Source organism: Rhinoraja longicauda, chromosome 14 (genome assembly GCF_053455715.1).
Source record: "Rhinoraja longicauda isolate Sanriku21f chromosome 14, sRhiLon1.1, whole genome shotgun sequence".
In the NCBI taxonomy this organism is placed as follows: domain Eukaryota; kingdom Metazoa; phylum Chordata; class Chondrichthyes; order Rajiformes; family Arhynchobatidae; genus Rhinoraja; species Rhinoraja longicauda.
In genome coordinates, this window is record NC_135966.1 from 33,612,467 (window position 1) to 33,632,135 (window position 19,669).

Consider the following 19,669-nt stretch of genomic DNA (forward strand, 5'->3'; position numbering starts at 1 on the left):
TGCCATCCAGTCAAGGAAAAGACTATACACGATCACAATCAAGCCATCCACAGTGCACAGATAAAGAATAAAGGGTACAGCATTTAATGCTAAAAGATAATATTGAAGTCCAGTAACGTCCAATTAAAGATAGTTCAAAGATCTCCAATGAGGGAGATGGGAGGTCAGGACCACTGTCTAGTTGATGTGAGGAATGTTCAGTTGCCTGACAACAGCTGCGAGGATCGAACCCAGGTCTCTGGTGCTGTGAGGCAGCAGCTCTACCAACTGTGCCACCCTTATTTGATTGCAAAGAGTTACAGTGCCCTCCATAATGTTTGGGACAAAGATCCATCATTTATTTATTTGCCTTTGTACTCCACAATTTGAGATTTGTAATACAAAAAAAACATGTGGATAAAGTGCACATTGTCAGATTTTAAGGCCAATTTTATACATTTTGGTTTCACTATGTAGAAATTACAGCTGGGTTTACACATGGTCCCCCCATTTCAGGGCACCATAATGTTTGGGACACAGCAATGTAATGTAAATGAAAGTAGTCATGTTTAGTATTGTGTTGCATATCCTTTGCATGCAATGACTGCTTGAAGTCTGCGATTCATCGATATCACCAGTTGCTGGGTGTCTTCTCTAGTGATGCTCTTCCAGGCCTGTATTGCAGCCATCTTTAGCTGATGCTTGTTTGGGGGCATGTCCCCTTCAGTTTTTTCTTCAGCATATAAAAGGCATGCTCAATTGGGTTCAGATCGGGTGATTGACTTGGCAACTCAAAAATTTACCATTTTTTAGCTTTGAAAAACTCTTTTGTTGCTTTAGCAGTATGTTTGGGATCATTGTCTTGCTGCAGAATGAACCGTCGGCCAATGAATGTTGAGGCATTTGTTTGAACTTGAGCAGATGGGATGGGTCTACACACTTCAGAATTCATTATGCTTCTACCATCAGCAGTTGTATCGTCAATGAAGATAAGTGAGCAATATCTTCAGCAGCCATACATGCCCAGGCCATAACATCCCCACCACTGTGTATCACAGATAAGGTGGTATGCTTTGCATCTTGGGTAGTTCCTTCTCTACTCCATACTTTCCTCTTGCCATCACTCTGATATAAGTTAATCTTCGTCTCATCTGCACACAAGACCTTTTTCCAGAACTGTGGTTGCACTTTTAAGTACTTCTTGGCAAACTGTAACCCGGCCATCCTATTTTTGCAGCTAACCAGTGGTTTGCATCTTGTAGTGGAGCCTCTGTATTTCTGTTCATGAAGTCTTCTGTGGACAGTGGTCATTGACAAATCCACACCTGACTCCTGAAGAGTGTTTCTGATCTGTCGGACAGGTGTTTGGGGATTTTTCTTAATTATAGAGAGAATTCTACTGTCATCAGCTGTGGAGATCTTCCTTGGCCTGCCAGTCACTTTGCGATTAGTAAGCTCACCAGTGCACTTTCTTCTTAATGATGTTCCAAAAAGTTGATTTTAGTAAGCCTAAGGTTTGGCTGATGTCTCTAACAGTTTTATTCTTGTTTCTCAGTTTCATAAAGACTTCTTTGACTTTCATTGGCACAACTTTGGTCCTCATATTGATAAACAGCAATAGAAGTTTCCAAAGATGATGGAATGACTGGAGGAGACTAGGTACTGAGGGGTCTCTTATATCTGCATGAAGGAGGCAATTAAACACACCTGAGCAATTAAAAACACCTGTGAAGTCATGTGTCCCAAACATTACGGTGCCCTGAAATGGGGGGACTATGTATAAACCCAGCTGTAATTTCTACATAATGAAACCAAAATGTATAAAATTGGCCTTTAATAAAATCTGACAATGTGCACTTTTACCACATGTGATTTTTTCTATTACAAATCCCAAATTGTGGAGTACAGAGGCAAATAAATAAATAACTGATGGGTCTTTGTCCCAAACATTATGGAGGGCACTGTATTTACAGGCTGTGGAAAGGGAGACATTTATTGGCGGTTTCTCTTTGATCCCGGAAGCGATGGTAGAAGAAGACATTTGAAGAAGGGTCCTGACCTGAAACATCACATTTTCTCCGGAGATGCTCCCTGACCTTGCTGAGTTACTCCAGCATTTTGTGTCTTTCTTTAGTATTAACCAGCATCTGCAGTTCCTTTTTATGACAGTTAAATAACTGGCCTGGTTAGGTGCTTTAGAATAAGATGAAAGACGCACATAATAAGTTGGATTCTGCTATCAGTGGTGAACTGAGAGCTGAGCTTTCATTATTCTTATGTATGACCGTGGGCATTTTGTAGTATTTCAGACTTGTTTTGTGTGGCTCTCTATTATCTGTCCCTGAGGGAACAGAGAATACAACTCCTTCAGCATTCGGACTGAAGCATCATTGACAAAACATACAGAACCTGAAACATCTTTAGTCATAGAATCAACACATAATCATTGAAAGTGTAGGAAGGAACACAGAGGGGGTAGAACGAGAGAGGGTCTGTCTGTAGAGGGACTCGACCTTTATTAGTACATCATCTATTCCTTCTCTCCAGTAACTGAGTTACTCCAGCATTTTGTGTCTATCTTCAGAATCATTGAATGCCTTTAGCACAGGCGGTGGTAATTCAGCCTGCCGTGTCCATGTAAGCTGTCTATCTTATTCCACACTTTCAACCCTTTCCTAATCTCTCACTATTTAATGCATGAAGGCACATGATCTTGCATTTTTGTGCATTATATTCCATTCGTTAACTCATTCGAGGCTTGTTTATATCCTCCTCCCTACCCATCGGCCTTCCTGGTTTTGGATCAGCAGTAAATTTGTAAATATAACAGAAGTTGTCATTAATAATGGTGAATGATCCGATAGCAATCTAGCATTATAATCTATTTGTATTATTCTACCCCTTAATTGAGCTGAAATCAAAAATAGATCTATTCTAGAATATGTGTCACGTCTATTGGAATAAAAGGAGTAGTCTCTTCCCTAGGATGGTTTTTCCTCCAAACATCTATTAAATTTAGATCTTCCATTAAATTCAAGGTTATCTTCACTGCTCTTGGCCTTGTCATTGTCCTTGATGATCTATCCATTACTGGATCTAAACAAAAATTAAAAACTCCTCCTATCAATATATTTTCATGTGCTTCCGCTAGATTTAAAAAGGTATCCTGCACAAACTTCTCATCATCTGTATTTGTGCATATATATTCATTAAAGTCCACAATTCTGAGAAAATTTGACAATGTACCATTATAAATCTACATACTGGGTCACTTACAATATTTTGTATCTTAATTGGTGGTGTTTCCTTAAATAAGATAGCAACCCCTCTTGCTTTTGAATTAAAAGAAGATACTAGCATACTTCCTACCCAATCTCTCTTTAACTTTTGATGTTCTTTTTCCGTTAGATGTGTTTCTTGGAAAAAAGCTATATCCACTTCCAATTTTTTCATCTGTGTTAAAATTCTCTTCCTTTTTATCGGTCCATTTAACACATTCACATTATAACTTAAAAAATTTAATGTTTTATCCATTCATTCCTTTTTTTTACTTCTTCCTTACCTTGATACCTCTTCCGATATTTACATTGTGCCGTATTTCAGCGTGCTCCCTTCCATCGTCCAGGTACAAAAACAGAAAGGAAAAAAGACGTTGTTAAATAAGAGATTAATGTTGTTAAATAAGAGATTAACAACATTACCCCCCTCTATTTTACGAGGTGTGGTCCACACCACATTTGTGCCCATGGTCTATCTTTCCCTCTCAAACCCATTCTCCTGCTTTCTCCCCATAGTCCCTGACACCCGTGCTGATCAAGACTATGTCAATATCCACCTTAAAAATATCCACTCCTCTCAGCCACTTTGTTGCTTTAAATCACGAATATTTGAAGCTGAAGTTTAGTTTCTTGTCACGTGTACTGAGGTACTGTGAAAAGCTAATTTGTTGCAGGCTATCCAGTCAGCGAAAAGACTATACATGATTACAATCAAGCCATTCGCAATGTACATTTACAGGACGAATGGTATGCCATTTAGTGCAAGATAAAATACGGTAAAGTCCGGTTAAAGATAATCCGAGGGTCTCCAATGAGGGAGATGGGAGGTCAGGACCGCTCTCTATTTGGTGATAGGGTGGTTCAGTTGCTTGATAAACAAACGGGAAGAAACTGTCCCTGAATCTGGAGGTCTACGATTTCAGTCTTCTGTGCCTCTTGCCTGATGGGAGAGGCGAGAAGAGGGAGTGCCCAGCTTGCAACTGGTCCTTGATTATGCTGGTGGTCTTGCCGAGGCAGCGTGAAGTGTAGATGGAGTCAATGCAATGTATCATGCATTGGTTTGCATGATACATCCACAAATCTCTGCACTGACATTTTGGGTTGGGACTGTACTTCAGACCCTTCAGAAGTCTGAAGAAGGGTATTGACCCAAAACGTTACTTATCCATTTTCTCTAAAGATGCTGCCTCGCCCACTGAGGTACTTCAGCATTTTCTGTCAATCTTTGGTGTAAACCAGCATCTGCAATTCCTTTTTATTACATTTTATCCTTTTGTGATTTCCATGCAGGACATATTAACGGCTTAAAGAGGACTTGGTTATTGTCCCTGAGGAATTCCAATAAACTACATTTACTTAAGCTTTAATTGTGTAGGACAAGTCTGAGTACAATGCATCACCATGTTCTCTGTGTACTTTGTTGATATGTAAACTCAATTAGCAATAAGGTTTGAAGCTACCATTTGTTACACAAGCTGATTAATGACTTGAGTTGTTTTTTATACTTTCTGTACAATCCCACACCTCAGTGCTTTTTTGTATTCATTAACTTGGCCGAAGTATTTGTCTTTGCCTTTTTTGGTCGTTATAATGCAACTGCTTGACTCCAAAATGCTGGTTCAAAATCTTTGTTGAAAATCACAAACTTTGTGCCAGTTTGAATCAACATTGCCCAACTCCATTGCATGAGGCTTTGCTGTCTCAGGAACAGTGAAGTGAGGTACAGCATGAAAGCAGGCCTTTCAGCTAATCGTTGGTGCTGACCATCAACCTCCCATGTTATAGTGATCAAATATTAATCCCATTTCATTCTCCCCCAGTTTCTGACATTCACCCACATATCAGAGGAAAATTTACAGAGGTCAATTAACCTACTAACTTAGAAACAAGGAATGCAGATGGTCTTTAACAAGAAAAAAGACACAAAGTGCTGGATCGGCCTGGAGAACACGGATGGATGATGTTTCATGTTGGGAACCTTCTTCAGACCCGAAGCTTCACCAATCTATTTTCTCCAGGGATGCTGCCTGTCCTGTTGAGTTACTCCAGCATTTTGTATCTTATACCTACTGACTTGCTCGTTTGGGGGATTTGGGAGGAAATCAATGTATCCAAAGGAAAACCATGCGATCACAAGGAGGACATGTAAACTCCACACAAACAGTGCCCGGGGTCAGCATTGAAACCAGGTCTCTGGTGCTATGAGGCAGCAGCTCCATCAGCTGTGCCAGTGTGCTGCACATTAGATTTAGATTTAGATTTTAGACATAGATACACCGCGGAAACAGGCCCTTCGGCCCACCGGGTCCGCGCCGACCAGCGATCCCCGCACATTAACACTATCCTACACACACTTGGGACAATTTTTACATTTGCCCAACCAATTAACCTACAAACCTGTACGTCTTTGGAGTGTGGGAGGAAACCGAAGATCTCGGAGAAAACCCACGCAGGTCACGTACAAACCACGCAGGTCACGGGGAGAACGTACAAACTCCGTACAGACGGCGCCCGGAGTCAGGATCGAACCTGAAGTTCCGGCGCTGCATTCGCTGTAAGGCAGCAACTCTACCGCTGCGCCACCATACTGGTCGGATTTGTCATTGTTATCATTTGCCACCCCTAGTAGGGTCAAAACAACACCAGCAAAGCTGGTGGTACCAGGGGTGGCACGGTGGCACAGCAGTAGAGTTGCTGCCTTACAGCGACAGAGACCAGGGTTTGACCCAGACTACGGGAGCTGTCTGTATAGAGTTTGAACTTTCTCCCTGTGAATGCGTGGATTTCCTCTGGGTGCTCCGGGTTCCTTCCACATCCCGAAGGTGCGTAGGGTTGTAGGATAATTGGCTTCTGTAAATTGTCCCTCGTGTGTAGGGTAGCATTAGTGTATGGGTGATCGTTGCATAGGAAAACAAGAGGCTGCAGAGAGTGGCTGACTCAGCCGGGTCCATTGCGAGCATAGCTCTCCCCACTATCGAAAGTATTAACACTAGGCACTGCCACAAAAAGGCGGCATATATCAAGGTTTCCACCATCCGGGTCGTGCCCTCTTCCCGCTGTTACCATCAGGCAGGAGGTACAGAAGCCGAAAGTTCCAGGTTCAGGAACAGCCACTTTCCTACAGCTAGCAAGTTCCTGAACCAACATGCACAATCGTAATGTGTCGAGTGGAACTGGAGATTTTGGTTTAAACTGCAGATAGACATAAAATGTTGGAGTAATCAGCGGATCGAACAGCATCTGTGGATGCGTGCCAAAAATGGATGGGTAACATTTTGGTTGGGACGCTCCTTTAGATTCTGACCCGAAGTGTCACCCATCCTTTTTTTCAAGAGATGCTGCCTGACCTGCTGAGTTACTCCGAAGGTAGACACAAAATGCTGGAGTAACTCAGCAGGTCAGGCAGCATCTCAGGAGAGAAGGAATGGGTGACGTTTCGGGTCGAGACCCTTCTTCAGACTCAGAAGGGTCTCGACCCGAAACGTCACCCATTCCTTCTCTCCTGAGATGCTGCCTGACCTGCTGAGTTACTCCAGCATTTTGTGTCTATCTTCTGTTCACCCCATTCCTACCTTGACAACTGAACACTACGGACCACGTTTTGCGCTACCATGGACTTGCTAATGATGTTTTTGCACAAACACCTTGCTTTGTTTTAGCACAGTCTTCCTTCTTTTACAAGCTTTATGTGTAATTTATGTACATTTCATTTTTTGTATGTTTATCTCAAGTGCTGCTGCAAACCAGATTTTCATTGTGCATTAGTTTAGATTATTATTGTCACGTGTACAGTAGGTACAATAAAAATCTTTTCTTTTTGCAAGCTACCCATTCAAAGAAAAGACTATACATGATTGCAATCAAGATGTCCACAGTGTACAGATAAAGGGTATGATATTTAGTGCAAGATAAAATTCGATAAAGTCTGATTAAAGATAGTTCAAAGATATCCAATGAGGTAGAAATGTCAAGGCTGCACTCTGGCTGGTAAAATCCTCGTAACTATTCTCCGTACTCTGTACTCTAATGAAGTTTTGTGAGTTCTCATTGTTGCTGAACGTTATTTAGAGTTCAGAGATACAGTATGGAAACAGACCCTTTGCCGCATGGCTACTACACCGATCATCGATTACCCATTCACACTCGTTCGATGTTATCCCACTTTCTCATCCACTCCCGACACATTAGCGGCAATTTATAGAAACCTTTCAACCTGCAAGTCTTTGGGAAGTGGGAGGAAACCAGAGCACCGAGAGGAAACCCGCTGGGTCACAGGGAGAACGTGCAAACTCCACAGACAGAAGTCCACACAGCCGAAGTCAGGATCGAACCCCGGGCTCTATCGCCGTAAGGCAGCAGTTTTACCAGCTACGCCACTGTGCCTCCCTTACAGGTGAGTGGCAGTGTATCAGTGGGGACACATCTGGAGTAGGTATAGCCGGAGCTGTTCTCTGGGGAGTAAGAGCATTCAGGAGGAGAGGTCATCGGGTATTGCAGGAAATGGAATCAGTCAAACATTTCAGCAGCAGATGTGACTGAAAGAATCCATCCTAAAACTATATACCGGGACACTTCCTGCACGTCAGAGATAAATGAAAATCTGCAGACAGCCAAAATTTACATCTTCCAGAAAGGAACTCACTTAGAAAAAAGTACACTGGGACTTTTGTGCTCTGGTGTTGCGCGGCAATCAATCATATGGTGTTACATTATGAAAGGAGTTGTAATGTTCTCTGTAATAAGCGCACCACCTGCTCTGATGCCTGGCAGCGGTTTCATGGCAGACATTCATCAGGCAGGAACTGTACACCTGCCAGAGATTTCCAAAACTGCTGCTGGGATCATTTGCCTTTCACTGGCATGCGCCTTCATTGCCACTTCCAGTGTTTCAGACTAGGAGGTCAACGCCGCCACATGGTGGCTAAATGTGGAACTACAGGGAGAGTTGAAGGACATTTGCTCCCTGTTGCCAAACACTTTAACTTCCCTTTCCATTTCCATATTGACCTGTCTGTCCTGGGCTTCTTCCAATGTCAGAGTGAGGCCGAATGCAAATTGGAGGATCAGCACCTCCTATTTCACTTGTGCAGCTCACAACCTAGCGGTATGAATATTAATTTCTCTAACTTCAGGTAAAGCTTGCATCCCCCCTCTCTCCGTCCGTCCCCCACACCAGTCGTCGTACTAGTTTCACTGTCATTCTGTTGAGTTTCACTGCCTGTGTAACTCGTTATCACAGCCTACAGTGGACCATCGTGGCCTCCACCTTTCATTGGTCATCATTGCTTTTTGCACATCTCCCCAATCTCCACCACCGACCTCTCTGACCTCTTCACAGGAATAAAAACTGCCACCTGCTCTCTGGACCCCATCCCCTCCAGCTTTGTCAAGGCCTGCCTTCCTGCTCTCTCTCCACTTATCACTGCAACAATAAACTCCTCCCTGTCCACTGGCATCGTCCCGCCATCCCTCAAAATCGCTGCTGTCACCCCCATTCTGAAAAAACCTGGTCTAAACCCTGACACCCCAAACAACTTCAGACCAATCTCCAACCTACCCTTTCTGTCCAAAGTTTTGGAACGTGCTGTAGCTTCCCAACTCAAATACCACCTCTCTACCAATAACCTGTATGAAACTTTCCAATCCGGATTCCGCTCAAACCACTGTACTGAAACTGCGCTCCTCAAAATCACAAACGACATTCTCCTCTCCTCCGACGCTGGCAACCTCAACATCCTCATCCTACTTGACCTCAGCGCCGCCTTTGACACCATAAATCACTCCATTCTCCTCACCCGACTTGAAACCTCCCTTAACATCACCGGCACAGCCCTATCCTGGTTCAAATCTTACCTCTCTGACAGACACCAGTTCATCTCCATTAACAACTGTAAATCCCCCACTGCTCCCCTCCCCCAAGGTGTCCCCCAAGGCTCAGTCCTTGGCCCCCTCCTCTTCATCCTCTACCTGTTCCCCCTTGGTCAATTAATCCGCCGTCATGGTCTCAACTTCCACTGCTTCGCCGATGATATCCAGCTCCTCATCTCCACCAAGTTAATCTCCCCCACCACACACTCTACACTGACAAACTGCATCACTGAAATAAAATCTTGGCTTCAATCAAATTTCCTCAAACTCAATTGCAACAAATCTGAAATCATCATCATTGGTCCAAAAACGCTCACCAAATCCACCCAAAACTTCATCCTCAACATTGATGGTCTCCCAGTATCCACCTCACCTCACATCCAGAATCTTGGAATCATCTTTGATCAAACCCTCTCCTTCGACAAACACATCAAACACATCACAAAGACAGCCTTCTTCCACCTCAAAAACATTGCCCGTCTCCGTCCATCCCTCTCCTCCACAGCTGCAGAAACCCTCATCCACGCCTTCATCACCTCCCGTCTGGACTACTGCAACAGCCTCCTCTATGGCGCACCCTCAAAAATCATCAGTAAACTTCAATACATTCAAAACTCCGCTGCCCGTCTACTCACCCACACCCCGATCCGTGACCATATCACCCCCGTCCTTTATAAACTCCACTGGCTCCCCATCCCCCAGAGAATCCAGTACAAAATCCTCCTCATAACCTACAAAGCCCTCCATAACCTGGCCCCATCCTATCTGACCGACCTCCTCCACAGGCACACTCCCACCTGCACCCTCCGCTCTGCTGCTGCCAATCTCCTATCCCCCCACATCCGGACCAAACTCAGATCCTGGGGGGACAGGGCTTTCTCCATTGCTGCTCCCACCCTATGGAACTCACTACCCCAAAACGTTAGAGACTCCCCCACACTCACCACATTCAAAACATCGCTGAAGTCTCACCTGTTCAGTACTGCCTTCAACCACTGAAGGTCACCTCACCTTCTGTCTCCTTTCTCTGTTCGTTTATTTATTTACTTATTTATCTATTTATTAATTTCCCTATGTTCTCTAAATCTCTGTAAAGCGTCTTTGAGTATATGAAAAGCGCTATATAAATAAAATACATTATTATTATTATTATTATCTTTCATTTATTTGTCCTATATACCGTCTATATCTCATTCCCCTTTCCCCTGACTCTCAGCCTGAAGAAGGGTCTCGTCACATAACGTCATCTATTCCTTTTCTCCAGAGATGCTGCCTGACCCGCTGAGTTACTCCAGCTGTTTGCGTCTATCTTTGCTTCAAACCAGCATCTGCATTTCCTTCCTACATATTTGTCTAGTTTAATTCAGTTGACAGACAGTGCAGGAACAAGCACTTTGGCCCACCGAATCCACGCCGACCAGCGATCCCCATATGCAAACACTATCCTGCACACACGGGTGACAATTTACAATTTTACCAAGCCAATTAGCTGACAAACCAATACGTCTTTGGAGTGTGGAAGGAAACTGGAGCACCCGGAGAAAATCCAAGCTGGTCACAGGGAGAACATACAACTCCGCAAAGAAAGCACCCGGAATCTAGGTCAAACCCGGGTCTCTGGCGCTGTTAGGCAGCAACTGTACCGTTTAATTTAGTTTAATTTATTGACACATGTACCATGGTACAGTGAAAAGCTTATACATGTGCACAATTGAGCTATTCATTGTGTACAGATACATGATAGAGGCAGAAATGTTTAGTGCAAAATAAAGCCCAGTAAAGTCTGACTGAAGATAGTCCGAGGATCCCCAATGAGGTAGATAGTAGCTCAGGACTGATAACAGTCAAAGTATATCTTTTGTTCGATGTAACAATATGAACAAGAAAAACAATGTTTAGCCTCCAAAAGATTTGGGTAGGAAGTCTAGGAGTGTAATGCTTCATTGGGTGATAATTTAGTTTTGTGTGGATTGCTTGTCGGCACGGACTCGGTGGGCTGAAGGGCCTGTTTCCGCGCTGTATCTCTAAAGTCTAAAGTCTATTACCATAAGTAAGTAAAATTTGCTTTCTGAACCGACTGGAAATGATCTTAATTTACTGCTTCTGTGTAAAAAAAATGAGCATGACTGTAAATCACACCTTTTAACAAATATTCAGTGAACTATATCGCAAATGTATACGTGCGAATCGCAAAGGCATGCTAATGGGTAATTAGAGTTGGTGTGTCATCTGAAAAACTCTCTGATCATGGTCCATGCAGACCACAGATTTTGTGCATACTTCACAGCTAACATTCGTTAAACTGAATGCTGAGGTGTTAACCTAGTGTTATCCTCAATATTGGACAATGACCACTTGTGGTTGTGATTTGCAGTTAGTCATAGAGTCCTACAATGTGGAAAGAAGCCCTTTGGCCCAACTTGCCCACACCCGCTAACATGTCCCAGCTGCACTAGTCCCACCGGCCTGCGTTTGGCCCATATCCCTCTAAACTTGTCCTGTCCATGTATCTGTCTAATTGTTTCTTAAGCATTGCAATAGTCCCTGCTTCAACTACCTCCTCTGGCAGCTGGAAAAGTTACCCAATAGATTCCTATTAAATCTCATGATTTTATTCACCTCTTTCACATCATAATAGGCTGTGGTTGTAAAAACATGGATTGGTGATGTCTTCGTCTATAGAAATGCCCCATCCTGAACCATCACCTATCCATGTTCTCTGGAGACGCTGGCTGACCCGTTGAGTTACTCCAGCACTTTGTGCCTTCTTTGGTTCCAGGGGTGGCAGGTTTAACAGACCAAAAATTGTTAAAGGTTTTAACAAATGAGAGGCAGTGAATATATTTCCTCTGGCTGCAGAGTCTAGAGCCAGAGGTGCCAGTTTCAGAACAAGGTGAGGATGGCACCATGGCGCAGTGGTAGAGATGAAGATAGACACAAAATGCTGGAATAACTCAGCGGGACAGGCAGCATCTCTGGATAGAAGGAATGGGTGACGTTTCGGGTCATGATTCTTCTTCAGATGGGTTGCTGCCTTACAGCACCAGAAACCTGTGTTTGATCCTGACCACAGGTGCTGTCTGTACTGAATTTGTAAGTTCTCCCTGTGGCCATGTAGGTTTTCTTTGGGTGCTCTGGTTTCCTCCTGCATTCCAAAGACTTGCAGGGTTGCAGGTTAATTGGCTTCTGTAAATTGACTCTGGGTGCTGTCTGCACGGAGTTTGTATGTTCTACCCGTGATCGCGTGGGTTTTCCCAGGGTGCTCCAGTTTCCTCCCACATTCGAAAGACATGTGGGTTTGTAGGTTGATTGGCTTCAGTAACCATATAACCATATAACAATTACAGCACGGAAACAGGCCCGTTCGGCCCTACCTGTCCACGCCGACCACTTTCTCTGACCTAGTCTCATCTACCTGCTCTCAGACCATAACCCTCCAATCCCCTCCCATCCATATACCTATCCAATTTACTCTTAAATAATAAAATCGAGCCTGCCTCCACCACTTCCACCGGAAGCTCATTCCACACAGCCACCACCCTCTGAGTAAAGAAGTTACCCCTCATGTTACCCCTAAACTTTTGTCCCTTAAGGGCGGCACGGTAGCGCAGCGGTAGAGTTGCTGCTTTACAGTGAATGCAGCGCCGTCGACTCAGGTTCGATCCTGACTACGGGTGCTGCACTGTAAGGAGTTTGTACGTTCTCCCCGTGACCTGCGTGGGTTTTCTCCGAGATCTTCGGTTTCCTCCCACACTCCAAAGACGTACAGGTATGTAGGTTAATTGGCTGGGTAAATGTAAAAATTGTCCCTAGTGGGTGTAGGATAGTGTTAATGTGCGGGGATCACTGGGCGGCACGGACTTGGTGGGCCGAAAAGGCCTGTTTCCGGCTGTATATATATGATATGATATGATATGTCCCCTTGTTGGAATCTTCCCCACTCTCAAAGGGAAAAGCCTACCCACGTCAACTCTGTCCGTCCCTCTTAAAATTAAAAAAACCTCTATCAAGTCCCCCCTCAACCTTCTACGCTCCAAAGAATAAAGACCCAACCTGTTCAACCTCTCTCTGTAGCTTAAGTGCTGAAACCCAGGCAACATTCTAGTAAATCTCCTCTGTACCCTCTCCATTTTGTCGACATCCTTCCTATAATTTGGCGACCAGAACTGCACACCATACTCCAGATTCGGCCTCACCAATGCCCTGTACAATTTTAACATTACATCCCAACTTCTATATTCGATGCTCTGATTTATAAAGGCAAGCATACCAAACGCCTTCTTCACCACCCTATCCACATGAGATTCCACCTTACAAGTAAAGATTGTAATTTGTCCCTGGTTTGTAAGATAGTGCTAGTGTGTGAGGATTGCTGGTCGGCACAGTCGGTGGGATGAAGGGCCTGTTTCCACCCTGTATCTCTAAACTAAACTAAAATAAACTAAACTGAAAGGATATGGTCTTGGTATGGGAGATTGGTGCAGGATCAGTCAAGATGTTGGTGAATGGTGGAGTTGACTCAAAGGATCAGTTGCCCTACTATTCTGGTAAAATTAGAATTTATACTTCAGACTTTAGAGATACAGAGCAGAAACAGGCTCTTTGGCCCCCTGAATCCGTGCAGACCAGCGATCACCCCGGGCACCAACATTATCCTGCACACTAGCTACAATTTTCAATTTTACTGAAGCCAGTTAACCTACAAACCTGTACATCTTTGGAGTGTGGGAGGAAATCGGAGCTCCCAGAGAAAACTCATATGGTCACAGGGAGAGCATACAAACTCCATACAAACAGCAACTGTAGTCAAGATCGAATCCGGATCTCTGGCATTGCGAGGCAGCAACTCTACTGCTGTGCAATTGTGATGTTGCTGCAAACAAGATTATCATTCTACCTGTACCTTTTGATTTGAAATTAACCATCTCAAGTGTTTTATAGCTCAGACCTCTGCTTTAATTGCAGACTGAATGTGTTTGTTAATTTACGTACATTGTGGAATAGGTCTATTTGTATTATGAAATACCTTTAACTGTGTTTTGAGTATGACTAAATGCTTTTATAACCATAATCTCTAAGTGGGTTTAATATAGTGTCAAACAAGCTACATCTATGGCTGGTTAGCTATTTGAATTGAATAACACTGTACAAAATTCTAGAATGGCAAAACATATAACTGAATTGGTACATGTGACAATAAAAGACCTTTGAACCTTTGATATAGAGAGCTTTACAGGAACAGAGAAGCTGCCTGACCTGCTGTTGCTTCAGCATTTTGTGTCTTTTTGTGTATTGAGTAGTATCTGTAGTTCTTTGTTCCTATGTAGAGAGGTCCATGCCAACCATCGATCACTCGTTCACACTAGTTCTATGCAATCCAACTTTCAAATCCACTCCCTACACACATGGAGCAATTTACAGAGGCCAATTAACCTACAAAACCGCCCAGGTTTGTGTGGAAATCAGAGCACCAGGAGAAAACCCATGTGGGGAGAATGTGCAAACTTGACACAAACAGCACCTGAGGTCAGGATCAAAACCAGGTCTCTGATGCTGTCGGGCAGCAGCTCTAACACTGTGCTGCCATAATTGTGCTCCAACCCTCTTGTCATCAAGGGCAAATGCACAAGTTAATTTCCTGGTTCTTGCTATTTCACTTACATTCATGTTCCATGTTATAAACTCCTCTTGATACCAGCATTTAATAGATTTTCTGTTCACTGATGTCCCTGAAATGCCAAGTAATTTCAGCATATTCTTCATTCAAGATTTCTGACATGCTCAGTATTTTGCTCTGATGCTTTGTAACCAGTTATGAAAAGTGCACCTGACAAGATCTATGACTTAGAATCAATACTCCAAATATGTTTGTTACAGCTGATGATTGTCAGATATTTTACTGCTGTTATCAGCTCCCATTTCCACCAAATTTGTGGGCAAAACATTTCAAGACATTAAATACATGTGTAGGTTTATATGTTGTTGTTGTTGTTCATCCTTCGGGTTCGAAGATGACCATGACTTCACTTTCAGTTGGAGGATTGGTAACTGTGGGTCCGGAAGTGACTGGTGAGGCCAATCCGGGCCCGGAAGGCACGCCCACATGTAGGACACAAGTGGATGGGTGCTGCAGTGGAAGTGGAGGTAGCTCGGGCGTTGCGCGCGGTGCGTTTCCTCTGGGCCTCTGCAGTGCGTCTGTTCTCTGCTGCATGGGCTCCTGTGGTGAGCCTGCTACGCCAGGTTCGACGGTCCAGAGCAAGAGACTCCCAAGTGCTGAGGTTGATGTCCAAGTCTTTGAGGGACACTTTGAGGCAGTCCTTAAACCGTTTCTTCTCTCCTCCTACTGAGCGCTTGCCCTGACACTCCCTGACACATATATAACAGAGAAGGTATGAACTGCCTTGCAAAATATAGCCTGGAGCTTTGAAAAGGCTTTTGACAAGTGCAACCTTTTTTTACATTAGTTTAGAGAGATAGCGTGGAAGCAGGCCTTTTGGCCTACCGAGTCTGTGCCGATCAGCGATTCTCGCACACTAGCACGATCCTACACACACTAGGGACAGTTTAGAATTTCACCAAGCAATTAGCCTACAAACCTGTATGTCTTTGGAGTGTGGGGGTAAACTGGAGCTCCCGGAGAAACACACGCAGGTCACTGGAAGAACGTACAAACTCCGTACAGACATCAACTGTAGTCAGGATCAATCCTGGGTCTCTGGCACTGTGAGGCAGCAACTTTACCACTGCGCCGCTGTGCCACCCTTTATATGCAACTGTCTGCATATAAATCAGTTCAACTACACCCACCATTATTTGTATCATGTAGAGTAGCTCAAATTTCTAACACGTGTATCTTTTTGTTAATGTTGTCTATTAAACATATTTGTACTAGTTGCACCAGCCACTTTAGAACCTAGATCAGTACAGCACAGAAACAGGTCACTTGGCTCACAATGTCCTTTCCGAACATGATGCCAAGTTAAACTAACCTCTGCTCGCACGTGATCCACATCCCTCCATTCCCTATGCATGTAACTATATAAAAGCCTCGTAAATGCCACTGTTGTATCTCCACCTCCATCCCTGGCAGCATGTTACAGGCACCCACCACACTCCATGTAAGAAACTTGTCATGTACATCTACTTTGAACTTTTTCCCTTTTACCTTAAAGCTATGCCGTCTAGTCTTTGACATTTCTACCTTGGGGAAAAGATTCTGACTGTCTATCCTATCCATGCCTCTCATAATTTTATATACTTCCATCAGGTTTCCCCGCAACCTCCGATGCTCCAGAGGAAACAATCCAAATCTATCCATCCTTTCCTCATAGCTCATACCCTCTACTCCAGGCAGCATTCTGGTAAACCTCTTCTGCATCCTCCTCGAATCTTCCACATCCTTCCTGTAGTGGGCTGACCACTTTCTTGGTTGCTTCTTTTTAATCATCGAATATAAAATATAAAGGCAAAAAGGATCAGATGCTAGAAGCCAGAAAAAAATTACAAAAAAAATTACAAATACTGAGTTTATCAAGCAATATATTTGGGCCCCATTTCTGAGGAAGAATATGCTGTTGTTGGAGAGGATCCAAACATTTACGATAATGATCCCAGGAATGATTGGGTTAACATATCATAAGTGATAGGAGCAGAAGTAGGCCATTCGGCCCATTAGATCATGGCTGATCTATCTCTCCCTCCTAACCCCATTCTCCTGCCTTCTCCCCATAACCCCTGACACCCATACTAATCACAAATCTATCTATTAAGTATCTGACTTAATCTCTCCATATGATGAGCGTTTGACGACAATGGACTTGTACTCGCTGGAGTTTAGAAGGATGAAATTGAAATGTATCTACCAGTGAAAGGCTTGGATAGAGTGAAATTGGAGTGGATGTTTCCATTAGTGGGAGAGTCAAGGACCAGAGGCCATAGCCTCAGAATAAAAGGACCGACCTTCAGAAAGGAGATGAGGAATTTCTTTAGTCAGAGGTTAGTGAATCTGTGGAATTCATTGCCACAGACGGCTGTGGAGGCCAAGGCAATAGATATTTTTAAGGCGGAGATTGACAGATTATTGATTAGAAAGAGTGTCAGGGGTTATGGGGAAATGGCAGGAGAATGGAGTTGAGAGTTAAAGATAGATCAGCCATGATTGAATGGCACAGTAGACTTGATAAGCTGAATGGCCTAATTCTGCTGCTATAAGTTATGAACTTACAAACAATAATTACGGAGACCATAAAATGTAAGTTTTTCGTGATGGTGAAAGATTATTGACCTAAAATGTTACGTCTGAGTGGTCAGAAAGTAGTTAATTCTACTGCCTCACAGTTCCAGGTACCTGGGTTTAGACGTAGCTTTAGGTGCTGGCTGTAGGGTGTTTGCCTACTCTCATTTCACTCCTGCCACCGTGAAGAAGCTATAGGAGCCTGAAAACTGTAACATCCAGGTTCAGGAACAGCTTCTTCCCTATAACCATCAGGCTATTAAACCTCCAAATAAGCTCTGAACTACAGTTCATAGACTTAGGGGCATTGGTTTTGTCTTTTTGCATTATTATTTTTTGTACATTGAACTTCTTTTAATTTATTATATTGTTTGCAAAGTACTGTGTTTACATATTCTGTTGTTTGCTGCAAGTAAGAATTTCATTGTTCTTTTGGGGACATATGATAACAAAATACTCTCTTGGTTTATATTGGAGATGGACACAAAATGTCAGAGTAACTCAGCGGGTCTGAAGAAGGGTTCAGACCCAAAATGTCACCTATTCCTTTTCTCCAGAGGTGTTGCCTGAACTGTTGTGTCTATCCATAATATTGATGTGGTTGTTCTGCTGTGGGCCAGCATGGATATGATGGGCCAAATGGCCCCTATGTTGGAAATGCAATTGGCCACAGATGCTTCTTGACCCGTCTTTCCAGAATTTGCTGCTTTATTTAGTTTGGCTTCATCATTATTTACCAAATGAATACAATTGGTGTATTTTAATGTGTAGCAGATTTAGTTCCAGGCAGGAATCCTCCCACATGCCCATTGTTGCTGATTACAGCATTTTAACTTATATTTGTTTGGATACACAAGGAACTGCATATGCTGGAATCCTGAGTAATACACAAAGTGCTGGAGTAATTCAGAGGGTCAGGCAGTATCTATGGAGGACATGGACATGCGACATTTTGGGTCATGACTCTTCTTCTAACTGGACATTAGTCAATATCCTGTCCTCTGTAATACAGACAGAGAGTCTGAAGAAGAGTCCTGAACAAAAACATCTCTTATCTGTGTCCTCAAGAGATGCTGCCTGACTTGCTGAGTTACTCCAGCATTTTATGTTTTAGTTATTTGGACCAGGACGAAGCCACCTTGTGGTAATAGCAGGAACTGCAATCTGGGTTTCCAATCTATATAGTAAAACTCTTGTTTGTTTGTTTGTTTATTCCTGAACTACAGCCAAATCAGTACACGATAGCGCGGCAATTTTAGGCCCACCTTATTCACTGTCGTCCCTTTGGTGCTAATGGGAGAAGTTTAATTGAAATCGGTGTAAAGCTACATCCTATAACTTTGATCATTTAGTTTAGAGATACATCGTGGAAACTGGGCCTTCAACCCAATAAGTCCATGTGCTCTAGAGGGAAATGGTCCGAATGTGGGCACTAGTGTAGAATGGGCACCTTGGTCAGCTTGGGCAAGTTGGACCGAAGGGCTTGATTCAATGTTGTATGATTCTATAACACCCCTTCACACTAGTTCTATGCTTTCTCATCCACTCCCTACATATTAGGGGCAATTTACAGAGGCAAATTAAACTCCGAACAAAATGGGAGAATCGGTTTGGGGCTGCACAATGATGCACAGTGCCAGAGACCTGGGTTCGATCCTGACTACGGGTGCTGTCTATATGGAGTTTGTACATTCTCCTTGTGACTGAGTGGGGTTTCTCCAGGTTTCCGGTTTGCTCCCACATTCCAAAGAATGTGCACGTTTGTAGTTTAATTGACTTCTGTAAATGCCCCTAGTGTGTAGGAAGCGAAACTGGGATAACATAGAACTAGTGTATGGGTGACCGTTGGTTGGCTCGGACTTGATGGGCAGAAGGGTCTATTTTCACACTATCTTTAGAGATACAGTGTGGAAACAGGCCTTTGGTCCACCGAGTCTGCACCGACTAGCGATGACCCCATACTTAGGACTATTCTACACTCGGGGGACACTTTACAATTTACAGAAGCCAATAAACTTACAAACTTGTATGTCTTTGGATTGTGGGAGGAAACCGAAGCACCTGAAGAAAACCCATGTGATCACTGGGAAAACCTGCAAACTCTACATCGACAGCACCCAAGGTCAGGATCAAACCCGGGTCTCTGGCACTATGAGGCAGTAGTTCTGCAACTACTCCACAGTATCTCCCTATGGTGGGGAAGTAAGTACCTGTGATGGACCAGGTAATGTCCACCATCCTCTGTCCAATACCCTTAATTCCTGGATATTCAAGTTCCATAACCAGGCGATGATGCAACCAGTCTCTACTG

At 43.6% G+C, this 19,669-nt stretch overlaps 1 protein-coding gene across 3 annotated transcripts in view; it reads left to right on the plus strand.

Annotated features, from left to right (window-relative positions):
* The window catches only part of LOC144600199 (protocadherin-10-like), a 157,738-nt gene that overhangs the window by 126,251 nt on the left and 11,818 nt on the right, over positions 1 to 19,669 (plus strand). The gene's annotated exons all lie outside the window — the stretch shown is intronic.